Source organism: Pipistrellus hanaki, assembly GCF_964339955.1.
Source record: "Pipistrellus hanaki genome assembly, chromosome: 5".
NCBI lineage: Eukaryota > Metazoa > Chordata > Mammalia > Chiroptera > Vespertilionidae > Pipistrellus > Pipistrellus hanaki.
The window spans coordinates 30,818,997-30,835,455 of NC_140507.1; the positions used below are offsets into that span (position 1 = coordinate 30,818,997).

The 16,459-nt window shown below is 55.2% G+C and overlaps 1 protein-coding gene across 1 annotated transcript in view; it reads left to right on the forward strand.

Moving 5' to 3' along the window:
- Positions 1-343: 343 nt before the first annotated feature.
- Positions 344-16,459, forward strand: part of FSTL4 (follistatin like 4) — a 518,038-nt gene continuing 501,922 nt past the window's right edge. The window contains exon 1 of the mRNA XM_084886586.1: positions 344-387. The gene's annotated coding sequence lies outside the window, so the exon portion shown is untranslated. The remainder of the gene's footprint in view (positions 388-16,459) is intronic.

The following is a 16,459-nucleotide window of genomic DNA, read 5'->3' on the forward strand; positions in this document are numbered from 1 at the left end:
GCTCTCCGGGCCTCAGGAGAGCCCTGGGACAAAGGAGAAAAAGCTGCAGCAACAGTTCAAGGATATGATCTTGGGCCCCAGGTGATCCCAGTGAGCTTAATGAGGTCGGGGTTTGTTCAGTGCAGCTCCCATGTTGGCGTCCTGAAGATGCCCCCAGCCCCGCCCGAAGGCTTGGTTAGCCCAGACTGGGGTGGCCAGGCTGCAGGGGCAGGTGCGGCTGTGGCTTTGGGGGCCGGCAGAAGTCCTCAGGCCAGGGAGCTCCCACGCCTCTCGCCTTGAGGTTCCCTTTCTCCCCTGAGGGCAGAGCCTCCGGTCCCTCTGCCCGGCTGCACTCGGCTGGACCGCCCGGAGGTTTGGAGTCACACGGAGCCCCAGCAGGCGCCTGAGGTAAGGATGCTCCTCTGCGGGGCGGGGTGGCTGCTCAGAGCTGGCACTCTGGGCTGGAGGGCCTCTCTCCGCCAAGTTTAGCTTCTGAGCCCCGGTGGTCTGCCCCTTGGGGCTTGGCAGGGGGAAGAATGCAGAGGCGCAGGGCCCTCCATGGCTCAGCCGGAGCCCTCAACCCCTCCCTCTTGCCCACTACTCTCTCTCTGGGACCATCAGCCAACACTGAGCCAGGCTTACTGGGCACCTTATAAGCACGCAGCCTCTGACGTCACCCTCACCAGCCCTCTTTCCCCGTTACAGCTGGGCCGACGAGGCGGGAGGCCTCTCCTGCCCCAAGAGCCGCAGCTCCTCTGAGTGCACCGTGTGAGGGCTGCTGCAGGCGTTCCCTTCAGGCTGACCACGGCTTGCCGTGAGCCTCCAGCAATGAGGGCAGGGGCCGTGGTGAGATCCAGTGCTCCGGGCTACAGTTCCCGCCTCCAAGTCAAAGTGCCTTAATGACTTGGCTTTTCAGAGCAGATTCCCTGGGAACCCCAGTAGCAGCTGTTGCTGCTTCTCTTTTTGTAGGCCAGGGACCTGAGACCAGGGAGCAGGCAGAGCCCCTTGTGGGAGCCAGGTTCCTGGAGGGCAGATGCTCTCCCCCCCCCCCCCCCCCCCCTTGGCCTGTGTGATAAGACTGAAAGCCCCACCTGGAGCCCAGGTGTGTCCCTTTGTGGAAAGTTCTGGCCAGGACTGAGCCCACTAGGGTCTCCACTCCTTTTCTGCGTGGCTGATGTCTGCCCCTCGCTGGGCTCCTGGCCCTTAAACTCTCACTCTGCACCTGCCCTGTAGCCTGCAGAGCTGGGAAGAGAGGCCAGTCTGAACTGGGCACAGCCCCTTTGGGACCTGGGGTCTTCAGGAAATCCGTGACATTTCAGCGGTTTAGACCAGTGGTCGGCAAATTGCAGCTCGTGAGCCATGGTTTGCCACTCTGTTGACTAATGAGTTTGCCGGCCACTACCTTAGGGAAAAACACTTAAAAAAAACATTTTAATAATGTACTAATGTCTTTAATCCGATGTCAAAACTTCTGGCTAAGGGTAATGCCTTATGCAGTGGTCAGCAAACTCATTTGTCAACAGAGCGACAAACCGCGGCTCTCGAGCCGCATGTGGCTCTCGAGCCGTAGTTTGCCGACCACTGGTTTAGACCAATAATGCTATAGAGGTTATTTCTCACTCACCCTAGTTCAGGCAGCTGATTCAGTGATTCAGGGACTCGAGCCTGCTCCGAGTCATGACTTGGTGGACTTCAATGACCCACAGTCATAAGTGGTCCCCTACACTCCAGCCAGAACAGGAGGCAGAGGTTTGTATGGGCCAGGCTGGCAAGGGACACACAATTGTGCCCACATTCTGTCAGTCAGGACGCGGGTCCAGGGCCACACCTCACCGGAGGGGCAGCCAGGAGATGCCATCCAGCTGAAGGCCGGGAGGAGGGGGGCCAAGTTCTGGGGAGCACTCAGTGCTCTGCCATCAGGCCGGCCTGGCACATGGGGCCAGCTGCAGCCTCAGAACGCTGGAGTGTCTCCCTGGGGCGTCGTTCAGGCCAAGGGATCCCCTTGCTGAAAGCCCGGTGCCTCTGTGGGGTCAGGGCCCAGAGATGTGAAGGCTGGACTCCATCCCTGACTGATGTGCAGGTGACCATGGGTGAGGCCTCACACTCTCCTGGCTACAGTATCTGATGAGCCCTCTGATGAGCCCAGCCCGCCTCTCTGAGTTGTCACAGGGGCAGAGAAGTGTGCTCAAGGGAAGAGGAGGAGGAGGAGGAGGAGGAGGAGGAGGAGGAGGAGGAGGAGGAGAAGGAGAAAGGTCTCAGCTGGGCATGTCCCACAAAAGGTCACGGACACCCATCCCACGGATGCCCAGGTGCCCAGCATGCAGGATTCATTCTGTGGCGAGGCCATCCACCTTGAATCTTTATCTGATCACTCTGCATTGTGTGCTGATCCTCCCAGGGGATTTTGTCATATTAGTGGTATTTGATCCAGAACTGTTCCCCTTCCGTGAAAAAGGAGGCTCATAAATTGAGGCCATGCCCTAGGGGACAGCAATGCTATAAGCTCATCACTTGATGATGTTCAAACCTAGTTATAAAAATATACAGCACCTCGGGACCAGGGAGCCAGCGACCTACTTTATACCTCACGGGCTGACACTGAATTGGAGGTGCAGAGTCCAGCCCCTTGCTCTGTTTTTAAACTCCTGACACCTCGTGGTCTCCGGCTGATTGCTCTTCTTCAGGCTGGAAGCCCTTCACCAGCGTGTTTTTCTCGGGGTAACACTGCAGCGTGCTGGCTCCAGGCTCACACGGCCAGGCGCTCTGGAGCACCGCTCCTCTGGGCCCCCGAGTGGAAGACACTCTGGGTTCCTTCTTGTCCCACTCGGGGTGTCGGTCCCCTGCAGTGAGGAATGAGGCTTTCCGAGGTGTTTGATCTGCTCCCTTCACTGTGCCTGGTGCTGAGGGCCCCGCAGGTTCTCATTACTCCTGTGTCTGTGGTCAGCTCTGAGACCTCCCGCCTTGAAGCCTCCCCTGGGTCCAGAGCCTGATCTTTACTCCTTCACTTAACAAGGGCTTTTTGCCTACCTACTATTTATCATCTATCTATCTATCTATCTATCTATCTATCTATCTATCATCTATCTATTATCTATCTATCTTTCTATTTATCTTTCTATTTTTTCTATCATCTATCTATTTTCTTTCTTCTTTCTTTCTTTCTTTCTTTCTTTCTTTCTTTCTTTCTTTCTTTCTTTCTTTCTTTCTTTCTATCATTCATGCTTCTATAGACATAGAGGAGAATATAGAATCCAGAAGTGTGCTATGGAGCAGAGCATGGGAGGTCAGCGGAGGCAGCCTAACCTGGACTCACCTAGCTGTAGCTGCATCTGGCTCCTGCTGGAGTGCGTGAGGGTCTGTGACCAGGGCCATGCCTCCTCCCGACCCTCTTCCTCCAAACCCCACCCGTCTCCGGAGCCTGGGGCACACACTGGGTGTGCAGCAGGCCCTTGCGGGGTTGAATTCAAGAACAGTTCTTCATTGTTCTATTAACCATCAAGGTTTATATACAGCAAGTCCTTGAGTAACATTGCTTCATTCGGTGTCGTTTTGTTATACTTAGGAACCTAACTCTCGTTTGTATCAATTAGCCTATGGTAAAGTCGGTGTCATTATACATCATTGTGTTTAAAGTCACAGAGCCTATTGCCCGCATTAGTGAGGACTTAGTATAGCTGGGAATCAGCTGTCTGGTTGAGGTTGGCAGAAGTGGGGCACATGCCCATACCTACCTCTGCTCCTCCCAGGAATTCCAAATACAGGCACAGCTCGGAGGTTAGGTTCGGTTTCAGACCACCACAATAAAGTGAGAACTGCAGTAAAGTGAGCTCAGCTGTCAGATCCGGAGGACCGAGAGCCTGCTCAGGCCATGAGGGAAGTGCCTCCTCTCTTTCCACGCTTGACTGCAGGGCTCCCGGCAGCTCTGCCCGGCCGGGAAGGGCCCCTCTGTGTGCAGGTTCTGAGGGTCCTATAGCCTCTTCGCACTGGAGCTTGCCTCACCGCTTCTCTCCTGATGTCCGAGGCTGCACTCAGCCTGTTTGTGGAAACACACAACCTTCCAAACTGGCCTCGGGGGCAGCCTCCCCGGGGGTAGAGGCTCTCCCAGCCTCTGCCGGTCCAGGACGCCCTCGGAGACCGAGGACGGGAGCTGGGAGGGGCTCCAGATCTCGAAGGGCCAAACCCTGGCGTTAGGGTTGTGGCTAAAGAGATCATTGCTGGTATTGCTGTGACCCTTTGTGGAAGTTAGAGTATGATTAGGTAAATGAATGGCTCTATAACGCTGATTTTACCTCGGTACGTTTGTACTACCAAAGAGCTTCTCCAATTGGGCTCTCACTTATTTTCCTCTAAAAGGATCCTGTTTTCATAGGGTCCTATGACATGCACTTCTACTAATCGCATTTGCCAGAAGAGGAAACTGAGGCCAGAGGGGCTGCTTGAGTTGTGCACGTTTTCTAATCAGTTCATGGACGAGCTATGAAACCCTAATGTACCAAACGCTCCTGCCCATGTTCTCAGCGGCTTCTCTGGAGAAACCAGCTCTACCCACAGATAGGGAGGTGTGTTCTCCCCTCCTCTCCTGTCCCCCGTCATCAAAGTCTCAGAGCGAGAGAGAGACAGTCCGGTGGTGCCACCCTGCTCCCTCAGACCCACTTCAAGGCCTCCCCCGAGAAGGGTGTGATAGTTGGGGTCTCGGGTGTCCCACAGACCGCAAGCGGACTTCCCAGGACGAGAGAAGGACTGGCCTGCACAGCAGTGAATGTGGTGGTCTCCCAGTCAGACACGCGGCAGCTCTGACGATCAGAGGCCTGGCCTCCATGAAGCCTAGTGGCTCGTGACCAGGCAGGGCAGGGGGTCAGAGGAGCAGGCAGAGGCGTTCTGGCCAAATGTGGAAGGCAAGCCTTGGCGAGACCTGAAGAGAGAAGCGGGGAGAAGCCCAAACAGAGAAAGAGGAAGCACGGGTGTGTGTTGGGGCAGACCCCAGCTCTCCTTGGGGGGCTGTGTGCGTGGCCTGTGCCGGAAGGGCCCCTGGGAGTGCTCAGTCCTGTGGGTTCCTGCTCTCCAGCCCGCCCGGCCCCATGCATTATTAATGAGGCAGCCTTCACTTCCAGTTTTGGGGTAGTTAATTTGTTCCTATAATCTTGATTTCAAATATCACATGAATAATTCAGAAAATTATTTTACTGTAGTTAGATAAGCCTGTTAGCTGTCACGCATCGGAATAAATTAGTTTCTCCACCTCAGGGGGCATTGGGAGGGGGACTGGCCGGGCAGCGGGGGTCTGGCCCAGGCCGGCGAGCGCTCGGATCTGGACTTTGAGAGGCCAGGTCTGCCTTGGGGCTGGGGGGATAACATGAGAGCTTCGTGATTTGTCACGGAGGAGCTTGGTTGCAGATGAAAGCGTGTTGGTCACAAATTGCAGTAAGTCCTCCCTGCCCCCGCCATCCGGACTGGAGATGTGCCTGGCTACTTAACAGTCTCTGCCCCCTCCGGCTCAAAACACACATCAGCAGCCCTCCTCTGCCAGTGAGGAGCTGGCCTGGGTGTCGGCTCTGCTACAGGCAATCAGACCCATCCCCCCACTCCCGCTCCCCCACCCACACAGGCAGGAAGGCAGGGCACAGACAGACATTCACCTGGCGTTCTGTTTTATTAACTGTGTTATATTAGGGAGTTGCTTCCCTTCTCCGAGCTTCTGTTTGTTTCTTCATTTACAAATTGGGCACCGTCTTCCCAGGCTGCCTCGCGCCCCGGAATGCCTTAGGATGCCTTAGGAATTCAGGTCTGGGTGCTCACCATGCTGCGGGCACCTCGCCCTCCACATTGAACAGAGCTGCTTCTGTGACCAGCCAGAGCCCGTGAGGTGCCCACCTCCCCACGGGGGCCGCCTCCCCAGGCAGCATCCCAAGGTGCAGCTATAAACAGTTCACCCCCTGCTCCCACAATGCAGGTGTCACCCTGTTATCTGCAGAACAAAGTCTGAATTCCCTTTTCTGGAAATCATCACCGGGACCCCGACTAGCTTCTCAACCCCCAAACCTCTGCTTGTCTCTGCGGAGCCGGAGCACGGCTCCCCTGGTTCCCCCGGGCCCGGCTGGGACCGCACTCACCGCATCGCCTCAGAGGGCTTTAGGGCTCACTCCCCCTGAGCGGAACGTAACCCCACTTTACTGTTGAGTAAATGAACCGTGCAGACGGAAGTCACAACAGTTACTTTTATTCCTGAGGTTTAGAGCAGGCTTTAAACGTTCATTCCAGCTCAGGGACTGCTCTGAGCCTGTAAAGCACGCCTGGAGGAAGGGAGTTTCCTGAGCTTCAGCAGGTCGTAGGCTCCGCCTAGGGGAGCGCTCATCGGAAGAGGGTTCTCCGAGCACGTGTCCTGGGCCCCTGCCTCGGGCGACTGGTGTCATGCTCCGCCTGCTCACAGTCACCTGCATCCTTATTCTTGCTTGTCTGTCCTTTATACCTGCACACTGAGTGTCCCTGAGGGCAGCTGTCATGTCTTATTAATCTCCCCGTTCCAGCATTTAGCGTCTGTCCACCTCTTCATCCATCCATCCATTCATTCAGTCAGCCAACATTTATTGAGCATTTAATGAGTTTTAAGCCCTTCGCTAGGTGCTGCGAATGGAGCAGCTAACAACCCAAATCAGTTTCCTGCTCTCCACGAGCTCCTTGTCTAGCGATGAAGGCAGAGAGCCAGGCAAGCACTGGCCATGGTCAGGCTGCCAGAGGAGGCAGACTCAGGTGGGAATGTGAGGGGTGGTGGGGAGGGGTCACGGAAACCTTCCGGAACCAGTGACGTTTAGGGCAGGAAAACGCATGCTTGCAACGGGGGGCGTTGGGGCCAGGTGCTCTGGATTTGAACCCCGGCCGTGCAAGGGGAGGGGCGGTGGGCCAGCGCGCTCACCTCTCTGAGTGTCCCCTCGTCTCTGGAATGGAGATGCTAATATCTACCTCGCCTGGTGGTTGTGAAATCTCATGAAAGGACATTTGCAAAGCACTCGGCATAGTGCCTGGCCCTCGGTATGTGCTCCGATTTCCAGCTATGAAGTTGAGACCTGAAGGGTAAGAAATGGCCAAAGGTCAATAAATAGCCAAAGGTCAAGTGGGACTGGCAGGAGCAGACTCAGAGACAGGAGGAGGCATGGCGGTTCTCTCTCTGCTCTGGCGGGCGTCTTCGTGCTGTCACCTGCCTCTGGGAGTGAGGAGAGGGATTGGTGATGGCGGGAGGTGAGTCAGGTCCCGAGCCAGGTGGAGTGACTGCAGTGCTGCCCTGGTAGCTAATTGGGGAGCGAGTGGGACCGTCTCAGGAAGGACCAGCCAGCAGGGGGCGCCGTTTCAGAGAGCTGGGGTGGGTGTTCAGAAGTGGTGGCTTAGCCTCCTGGGTGACACTGGAGGTGGGTAGAGAGCCAAGACCAGGCCACATCCTTCTCCGTTTGGCCCTCAGTGGGCGGCCCCCAGACCTCTGTTGTTGACTCAGATCTGCACCCAGCCTCTGGCCTCAGGGAGAGCAGGCACCTTCCACAGATGTGGCTGAACCAAAGCATCTAAACCCTTTTCCTCTCATGATGCCCACCCAGCCTCAATGAGGGGACTCGGCCTTTGCTGCACCGTCAGCCCGAAAGGCAACTTTCCACTGGGAAGGCCAGAGAAGCACAGGTTGGAAGCAGAAAGAGTGCAGGGAGGAGGAGGGGCAGAAGAGGAGGGGCCTGCAGGGTCTGGATGGGAGCGCTCCTAAGGGTGGGCACAGTGCAGGTGGATAGGATGCTGACAGAGTAAAGGGAGAGAGAGGAGATTTGAAGAATTTTTCTTGCTCTGCTTTATGGTGGATTCTTTCTTTGGAGACAAAGGTTTAGCTTGCTCTGCACTTATATTTAATTTCTGGGCTAGTATTTTGCTGAAAGCAAAGGTATATCCAGACTGGCCTGAGAGGCAGGCCAACTCTGCATGGCTTACATGCTAGGCCACCCAGCCTAAGAGGCTGGGCATGTCCATGGTCACACACATGTTGACAGTGGTCATACCTGGACTCCTAAACAGTACCATTTCCCCTAGAGCATGCTGTACTGTGGGTGAAATTCCATTTACCACTTTCCCCAACCAAGGCTTAGAAAGGTTAGAAATAAGTCTGAAGTAATTTGAGGATATACACGATAAGGACATTTTATAAAAATTGTCTTAAAATACACAAATCAAGAAGAAAATCCACAACAAAGATCAGAATAACTTAAAAAATACAAAATATCAAACTATGAGACATTGCCAAAATAGTACATTTAGACAAACTGTATTACTCTAAATCTCTATGTTGCTGAGAAAGATAAAAAATCCACAACACAGTGAACTGAATCTCTACATTAAAGATCTTAGTGGTGGCTGAAAGAGTCCAAGAAAATCAGCAAAGCAAGCAATAATAAAACTGGGTAAATAAGACAGAAAAAAATGAGTCTTGATGGATAAAATCAATAATTCGGCCTTTGAATATAATCCACAAAGCCATTAGTCCAAATGATCAAAGAAAGAACAAATATACAAATAAATGAAACCTGAAGTGAAACACGAGAGGCAACAAATGATGTAAAAGAGGCTTGTAAGACTCGGGAAGAATACTGATTCCACTCACGTGAATAAATTCGCAGACATGGACCTACAGTGGCTAAAAGTCTAAGGCACGCCACCTCACTCCACTAGCGCACGTGCGAGAAAATGTGTCTTCTGGTTTCGTCGTTGCGTTTTGTGATGGGCTGAATGGTATTGTCCCAAAAGACACGCTGCGTCCTAACCCCTGATGCTCATGAATGTAACCTTGTTTGGAGCTGGGGCCTCTGTGGATTTATGCACGTTAAGATGAAGGCCTTGCCGAAACCAGTTTGGCTCAGTGGTAGAGCATCGGTCTGTGGACTGAAAGGTCCCGGGTTTGATTCCGGTCAAGGGCATGTACCTTGGTTGCGGGCACATCCCCAGTGGGGGGTGTGCAGTAGGCAGCTGGTTGGTGTTTCTCTCTCATCGATGTTTCTAGCTCTCTATCTCTCTTCCTTCCTGTCTGTAAAATATCAATAAAATATATTAAAAAAAAGAAAAAAAAAAAAGATGAAGGCCTTGGTGTCGCCCCGATCCAGTGTGACTGATGGCTTTAGGAGGGGAGGGGGAACTGAACTCTGTCACACAGGGGGACACGGCACAATGACAGGGCAGAGGCACACGCGGAGAGTGCCGTGTGTGACGGGGCAGAGGCACACGCGGAGAGCACCGTGTGTGACGGGGCAGAGGCACACGAGAGCACCGTGTGTGACAGGGCGGAGGCACACGAGAGCGCCGTGTGTGACGGCAGAGACGGGAGCGAAGCCGCTGTGAGCTGAGGAACACCACGGAGGGACGGCCACCACAGAAGCCGGGAGATGTGAAGGAGTCTGCTCAGGGCCTCAGGGGGAGCCTGGCTCTGTTGGCACCTCGCTTTAGACTTCTGGCCTTCAGAACTCGGAGAGAATAAATTTCTGTTGTTAAAGCCACTCAATTTGTGGCGTTTTGTTACAGCAGCCCCAGGGGCCTAACACGGGCTCCCTCCGTACATCAGCGATGGGTCACATTTATCACGTCGCTCAGGCCCATAGTTTCACTATTCGTCTTCTGGATCCGTCACCCGGAGAGGGGAATGAGCAGTCAAGGGCATTTCTGCCCCCTCCCCAGCATCTATTTCTGGCCACGGTGTGTGAGCCACCTATTTGTGTTGGGCTGCTATTGTTGATTCATTTTAAAAAGCATCCAATTCTATAGTGACTTTGTGTATCTCATAATACTCTTTGCTACCAGATCTATGTTGTCTCTGACAATATAACTCTTGTTTAATTTTTAATAATTTTTTTATTTAATTTTATTTTATTTTTGCATAGACAGTAAATATAAGGGCAACATTTTAGCTTTTACTATTAGGGTTAGGGTTTGTTAAGGTTTTCAGGAGGGTTTCTATAGGCAGAACTGCCCGTTTGTTTTGTTTTAGCATTAACTCACGACTATTTCAAGTGTTAGTTGTGCAGCTGCCATGGGTACCCACACAGGATGGGCTCCGGGAACACAGAGGTGACCCTGCCCTCCTGCTTTGCCTTCCCTCACCCCAGAGTCCAAGGAAATTCAGCCGTTGGTGGCTCGGCCACTTCATCAGCTGTTCACTTATCCCAATCTTCATCGGCGCTGAGCAGGCCAGCGGGATTGCATTTCATGTTAGAACTAATACGTAGACGGAACACTCGGCCACGGGCAGGGAGAGGGAGTATACTGTGCAGGAAGGCAGGAGGAGCAGACAGAAGAGCAGGAGGAAGGAGGAGAAGCAAGAGAGGGGAGAGAGAGGGGGCGTGGGGTCTGTGAGGAGGATACTTAGAAACGGGCTGCTGTCTTGCACCCGGAGGTGTGCCTGGTGGTGTGGCTGGTCCTGCTGCTTGGATCAGGAGTAACTTAGAGCGGTGGGTCACCTCACATCTCTCTCTCACTTCTCAAGCCCTAATCCCTTCCTGCCTCTGCCCTTGGGGAGCCTGAAGGGAGCTCAGATAGTTTTTTGTCCTCAACCCCCGAGGGAATGGGACCCCAACCCCTCCGCTCTCACCATGACTTGGAATTCCCTGGAACACTGGGCTCCTCTGGAGCAAGGCACCAGAGTCTATCTCTGGGGATAGTGTGCATGAGCTGATGCCCTCATGCCCCTGACTTAATGAAGTTACCCCCTGCAACGCAAGGAAAGGCCCTCAGTCTCACCACCTTCAGGGACCATTCAGGTTAACTGGCTCCCAGGACCGATGAAGAGACCGGCCCAGGGTGGCAAAGACGCCAGCCCGAAGGCCCACAGTGAGCTGGTGGCGGGCGGCCTGACTGGCAGGCCGGGGCTCCCTTGCCCTCTGGGTGGGCATCGGTACTGCTCTCACTGGTCATCCAACTCTCTCTCTCCAAATGGTGCTCCCCAGCCTGAAAGCAGGCAGTTCCCCCGGCCGGGCCTGGGCCGGCCCCTGCAGCCTGGCCCGCAGAGCTTCTTCCACCCACCACACACTCGCTCTTCACTCTGATTCCCAGCTCCCGTCCGGCCCCGAGAGCAAGCACATCCATCGCCGCTGCAGCTTCCACCCGGGGCCTTCGCAGTTTAGGGGGCCTTTGCTGAAATGCGCTCTGGGAACAGCAGCTGTGGGGCCACGTTCTCACCTGGCCTTCTCTGGGCTGGGATGCCTAACCTAGCAAGTTCACTTATCCTGGTCTTCATCGGCCCCGAGCAGGCGGCCCTACAGCCCACAGACCAAGCAGCATGGGAAAGGGTGAGCAGCTCAGAAACAATTCACAACAGTGGCTCTGAGCTCTGACACTGAGACCAGGCCTCCGGGGGGCGCCTCTGGCCCTGACTTAGGAGCCTGACCTGGCCGGGTTGCTGCAGGAGGAGATGGGGCATATTCTCGAAGCAGCACTGTGCCTGCTGACACATGGGCCATGCAGCAGGCTCCACCGTAGGAGACGCAGCCTTACCCCGGGCAGGCCACTTCCACCTCCAGGGCAGCGCCAGTCAGCCCTGCCAGCGTCTCCGTCCCAGCCCGGCTGTGCCCCTGAGCGTGGGCTCCGGAAAAGCAGAAGCTTCCCATGCAGCATCTCACTGAAGACTCGGTCCCCTAACAAGCCAGAGACTAGGATCTCGCAGTTTCAAGGTCACAAAGCCAGAGAGTGGAGTTCTATCCGCTGTCCTCACTCCATAATTGGGGTGGGCATGGCCAGAAGGAAGGCCGAGTCTTAGGTCCCTTCTGGACCTTACATTCTTTGAGTCCTTTCTCTACACTAGCCAGACCGACGCGGAGGGAGGAGAATGGCCATCAGGTTCAGCCAGCTCTGTAGGCCGGCAGCTGGGAGAGTCAAAGAGCAGAGGTAGGGGCTGCCTCAGTGGCACTCAGCATTGCTCCCTGGCAGCCTCGCATATGCTATGGGCTCTTAGACTCCAGTCCCTGCCGCCCTCAGAGACCAGAGAGCTGTCCCAAAGGCCGGCCCCCAGGGTATCCATCCCGCCTTTAGCCTGGCCGCTGTGTGTCCCTACACAGACTCAGAGGCCAGAGGGGAGGACATTCAGCTTCCCTGGGCCCTCTGAGCCCCCGCCTGGGACTCTCGGGAAAGATTCTTCAAAACAGTGACTGACGTCTCCCCGCTCGCCCAGACACCGGAGGGTGGCTTTGGGGTACTCCCAGGGTCTCCACTGCTACTTCCCGTAGCTGGCAAACACCCGCGTTAACTTTCTCTTCTCTGACCCGCTGGGCCAGAGGGACACAGAAACCAGAGGGTAAGTTGAATGTTCTCTCGATAGTTCATACTCGGAGAGGAGCTTGCTGTGACAGCTCTGGAACTTTGGGGGAACTCTGGAAAGTTTCAGACCTTCAGGGGAGGAGAAGGAACTCCTGTGATTTAACCTCAGGATGCTGCGCCAGTTTCTAAAGCTTCCCTATTCCCGTTTGCCGTCTCTGAGTCTCCCCAAGGACAGGCCATAGTAGACACAGACTTGGGTTTTCTGGGCTTCTCCCATCGAGCTGTGCCTCCTGCTGGGGAAACCCAGGGACTCTGAACTCCCAGGCGCTCGGAGGGTCTGTCTCCGTGTCCCTAAGAGGCCTGTCAGCCACGTGTGAATGTGGAGGAGGGGAGAGGTGGGTTTAGGGAGGCTGGGCTGACCCCTGAGCTCCCCAGGGAAGGGTGCAAGAGGTTTCTGAGCCGGGCACCCCTACTTAGTTCCTTGTGAGTAGCAGCTGAAGTGCAGCCCCAAGCCCCTGTCAGAGGGGAAGGGTCCCACTCCATCACTGCTCCCTTCACACACACATCTGCGGTCTGCACCCAGCAGGCCCCTGGGAGCTTCGCAGCCTTGGAAATGGAAGGCGCTAAACATGCAGTGACAACAGCGGTCTTTGAGGGATATTTTTAAAGTGATAGGATCGGAGGATCATTAGTGCCAAACATGCGGCCTCATCTTATTTTTAAAACAAAGTGCTGCTTCTCCAGATGCTCCAGCCCGAACCTCAGGCCACCTCCCAGCCTCACCCCTGGTGTCTGCCGAGTGCCGGGACACAGCCAAAAGCACCCTGTGGTTCTGCCCGTGGTGGGCTCCCAGACTCACATTCCCACTAGGACAGAGGTTCTAGTCTGGAAGGCAAGGCTCTCACTTGGTTCAGTTCTCCTTCCGGTTTGGTACACTTCACAGGAGGCCCCCTCAAGGGAATGCTGCTTGTTGGGGCCCCCTGGGCAGGAGGGCCACACCTGGCAAAGGGAGCCCCACAGGCAGCAGATGTGGCTGAACCCTCTGGCCGGTGTCCAGCGCCCAGGCTGCAAGGGCCTCAGCGCCACCGGCACTCCCTGACGCCAGCGCTTCCCAGCTCAGAGGAGGGCCCAGCCTATGTTTGCTCTGATGCCTCCCAGGCCTTTGTAAGGACTTTGATTTTTACCCTGAGTCAGACTAAAGGCCACCACAGGGTCTTGAGCAGACACGTGACATGGTCTGACTTAGATTTCCCCAGGCTGTTGGGTGGGGAATTGGATGCGCTTCCTCTTGCTGCTGTAACAAATGACCACAAACTTGGTGGCTTAAACAACATCCATTGATCACCTTCTAGTTCTGGAGGTCAGAAGTAGGACTTGGTGTCACCAGGCTAAAATCCGGGTGTGGGCAGGGAGAGTGCCTGTTTGACGGCAGGCTTGGCTTCCCAGCTGACTCAGGTGTTGGCAGAAGGCTGCTGCCTATGGTTGTAGGACTGTTGTCCCTCTTTCTCGCTGACTCTCAGAGTGGGCTGCTCTTAGCTTCTCCAGGCCACTCTCTCATCCTTGCACAGAACCCCTTACAGCTCAAGTCAGCACTGCCTGTGTTGGGGAACCCTGGGACCAGGCTACCTTGGCTGTTGAAACCTTCTCACTCTGCCTTCCCTCTGACCTTCTTCCATTGCCACATCTCCTTCACCAGACCACCCTCCTCCTTCAGGTGCTCTCTCCCCATCCTTAACCTTAATCCACTTGCAAAATCCCTTTTGCTATTTAAGGCAACATGTTCCCAGGTTCCAGGGATTAGTGCAGTGTTCGGCAAACTCATTCATTAGTCAACAGAGCCAAATATCAACAGTACAACGATTGAACTTTCTTTTGAGAGCCAAGTTTTTTTTTTTTTAAACTTAAACTATATAGGTAGGCACATTGTTATTAACTTAATTAGGATACTCCTAAGCTGGCCTTGGCTAAAAACTCAAGGGGCCAAAGAGCCGCATGTGGCTCGCGAGCCGCAGTTTGCCGACCACTGCATGGGCATCTGTGGGCGGTGGCATCGTGTTGCCTGCCACAAGCATGGACGAGATGGTGGCGGGTGGGGGACGATGTGTGGGAGCTGGAGACCAGGAGGAGGCTGGTGTGATGACCCACCGTGAGAGGGTGGTGGCTTGGCCCAGGGATGGCGGTGGAGCACAGTGATCACACTCTGCACATGTTGAGAAGGCAGAACTGCCAGGATCTGCTGACAGATTGGATGGTGTGACAAGAGAGAGGAAGGTGATGGCTTGGGTGGTGGGACTGATGGGAGTGATGGGGGGAGCTGGGGCCAGGGCAGGTAGGGCCATGCAGGTTTTTTTTTTTTTTTAATATATTTTATTTATTTTTTACAGAGAGGAAGGGAGAGAGAGTTAGAAACATAGATGAGAGAAACATCAACCAGCTGCCTCCTGCACACTCCCTACTGGGGATGTACCCGCAACCAATGTACATGCCCTTGACCAGTATCGAACCCGGGACCTTTCAGTCCGCAGACAGATGCTCTATCCACTGAGCCAAACCGGTTTCGGCCTGCAGGTTTTAACTGAGATAAAATGTTTTGCTCTGATGGAGAGGGAAGCCATTGGAGGGTCTGAGTAGAGGAGTGACATGACTTAATTTACATTCTAGTAGAATAGCCCTGGCTCCCACATACAATAGGCTGCAGGAGGGCAAGGACAGGAGCAGGGGCAGTGGGAGAAGGATGGCATAGTCTGGGTGAGACATAGAGGTGGCTTGGGCCACCATGGTGGTCGTGAGGGTGGTACCAGGCTGCCTCAAGGGATCACTTGGGCCACCTTCCTCTGTTCCAGATGGGGACACGGAGAAGCATGAGTAGAAACCTTGTGGAGACCCCTCAAGGACAGGGGGCCTGGCACAGCTCTGCCCAATGCCATTCCCCCTGGTGGCTTTTCTGGAGTGGACCCCTGCTTTGAAGGGTGGGGTGTGGCTTGGAGATGGAGTGTGCTCCGCCTTGTCCTCCCTGCTCCAGCTCCTCTCCAGCACCTTCTCCTCCATCCACCCCAACCACCTTCTTCCTCCTCTTTCCTCAGGCTCCTCCGCCTCAGCTTCTTCCTCCTTTTCCTCCCATTTCTGCTCCCCTGTCCTGGCTGAAGGTGACTCAGGGGTATCCCCTTGTTGGAGTCTATGTGGGTGGCATCCAGTGCCCACAGCTGCCTGGGCCCTGCTGGGGGGCAGGAGAAGAGGCCTGGTGCCCCAGGTCTCTGGCTCCTAGGGATGGGGCAGGAGACCTGGCTGCCTGTTGGGGAGCCCTCGGGACAGGGCCACCAGGGGGACTTTTGCAGGCTGAGGGGACCATCTGGGAGGAAAGCCCGTGCCTGTGACCTTCACGGGCTCCCTGTGTGGGGCTGTGTGGTGAGCAGCGTCATTAAGATGAATGTGTGTTTTGGTAACGGGTGTAAATCCACGAACAGTGTCCTCTCCAGCCCCATAGATCAGCCTGTGTTTATTCAGGGCCCGGTGCATATGCGAGGAGGCAGGCCTGGCGACTCGGGGCTGTGGGTTTTAAAGCACATTAAAGGAGTTTACTGAAAACTCTTGGCAAACAGATAAAATACAATTACTCTAATTCCCAAGGCGCTGCGGACAGAGTGTCCCGAAAGCCTGCGGTGTAATAACTCACAGGGAGCCGTGGCAGGCAGCCTTTAGGCATCAGAAGCGCTGCTTTTGTAAACTTCAGAGGCAGCCAAGAGCGGTCCCCCGGGAGACCCCCGGCCTGTGTTTGATTAACCTCCCTGTTCCTGGCCGGGGAGCCGCAGGGGCGCTGCGACCCGCAGGGCTGGCTCCTGCCCAGTGAGCTCTTCCAGGGTCACCGCGCAGGGAAGGGATGAGACCTCCATTTTCTCTGGCTGCACCTCCCTCCCTCCCCCGTGACCTTCAGCAGGCTCGGCGTGTCAGTCCCCTTGCACGAGGGCGAATTCTCACTCCCCACGAGTCTCCAGGACTCAGCCTTTCCCGGACCCGGAGGCTTTCGGCGGGACACTTGGAAGCGGGAGGTTCGTGATTTCCAGAGGATCTGAGGCTGGTTTCTAAGCTGCATCCAGGGACGCAGGCCAATTCCTGATGCAGAGGTGGAGCTGTCCTGTCACGGATCCCACAGGTTCTCTGGTCTGCCTTGCTTTCCCCCTCTGGCCAGGGGGAGGGAAAGGGCCCCCAGAGCCTGCAGACT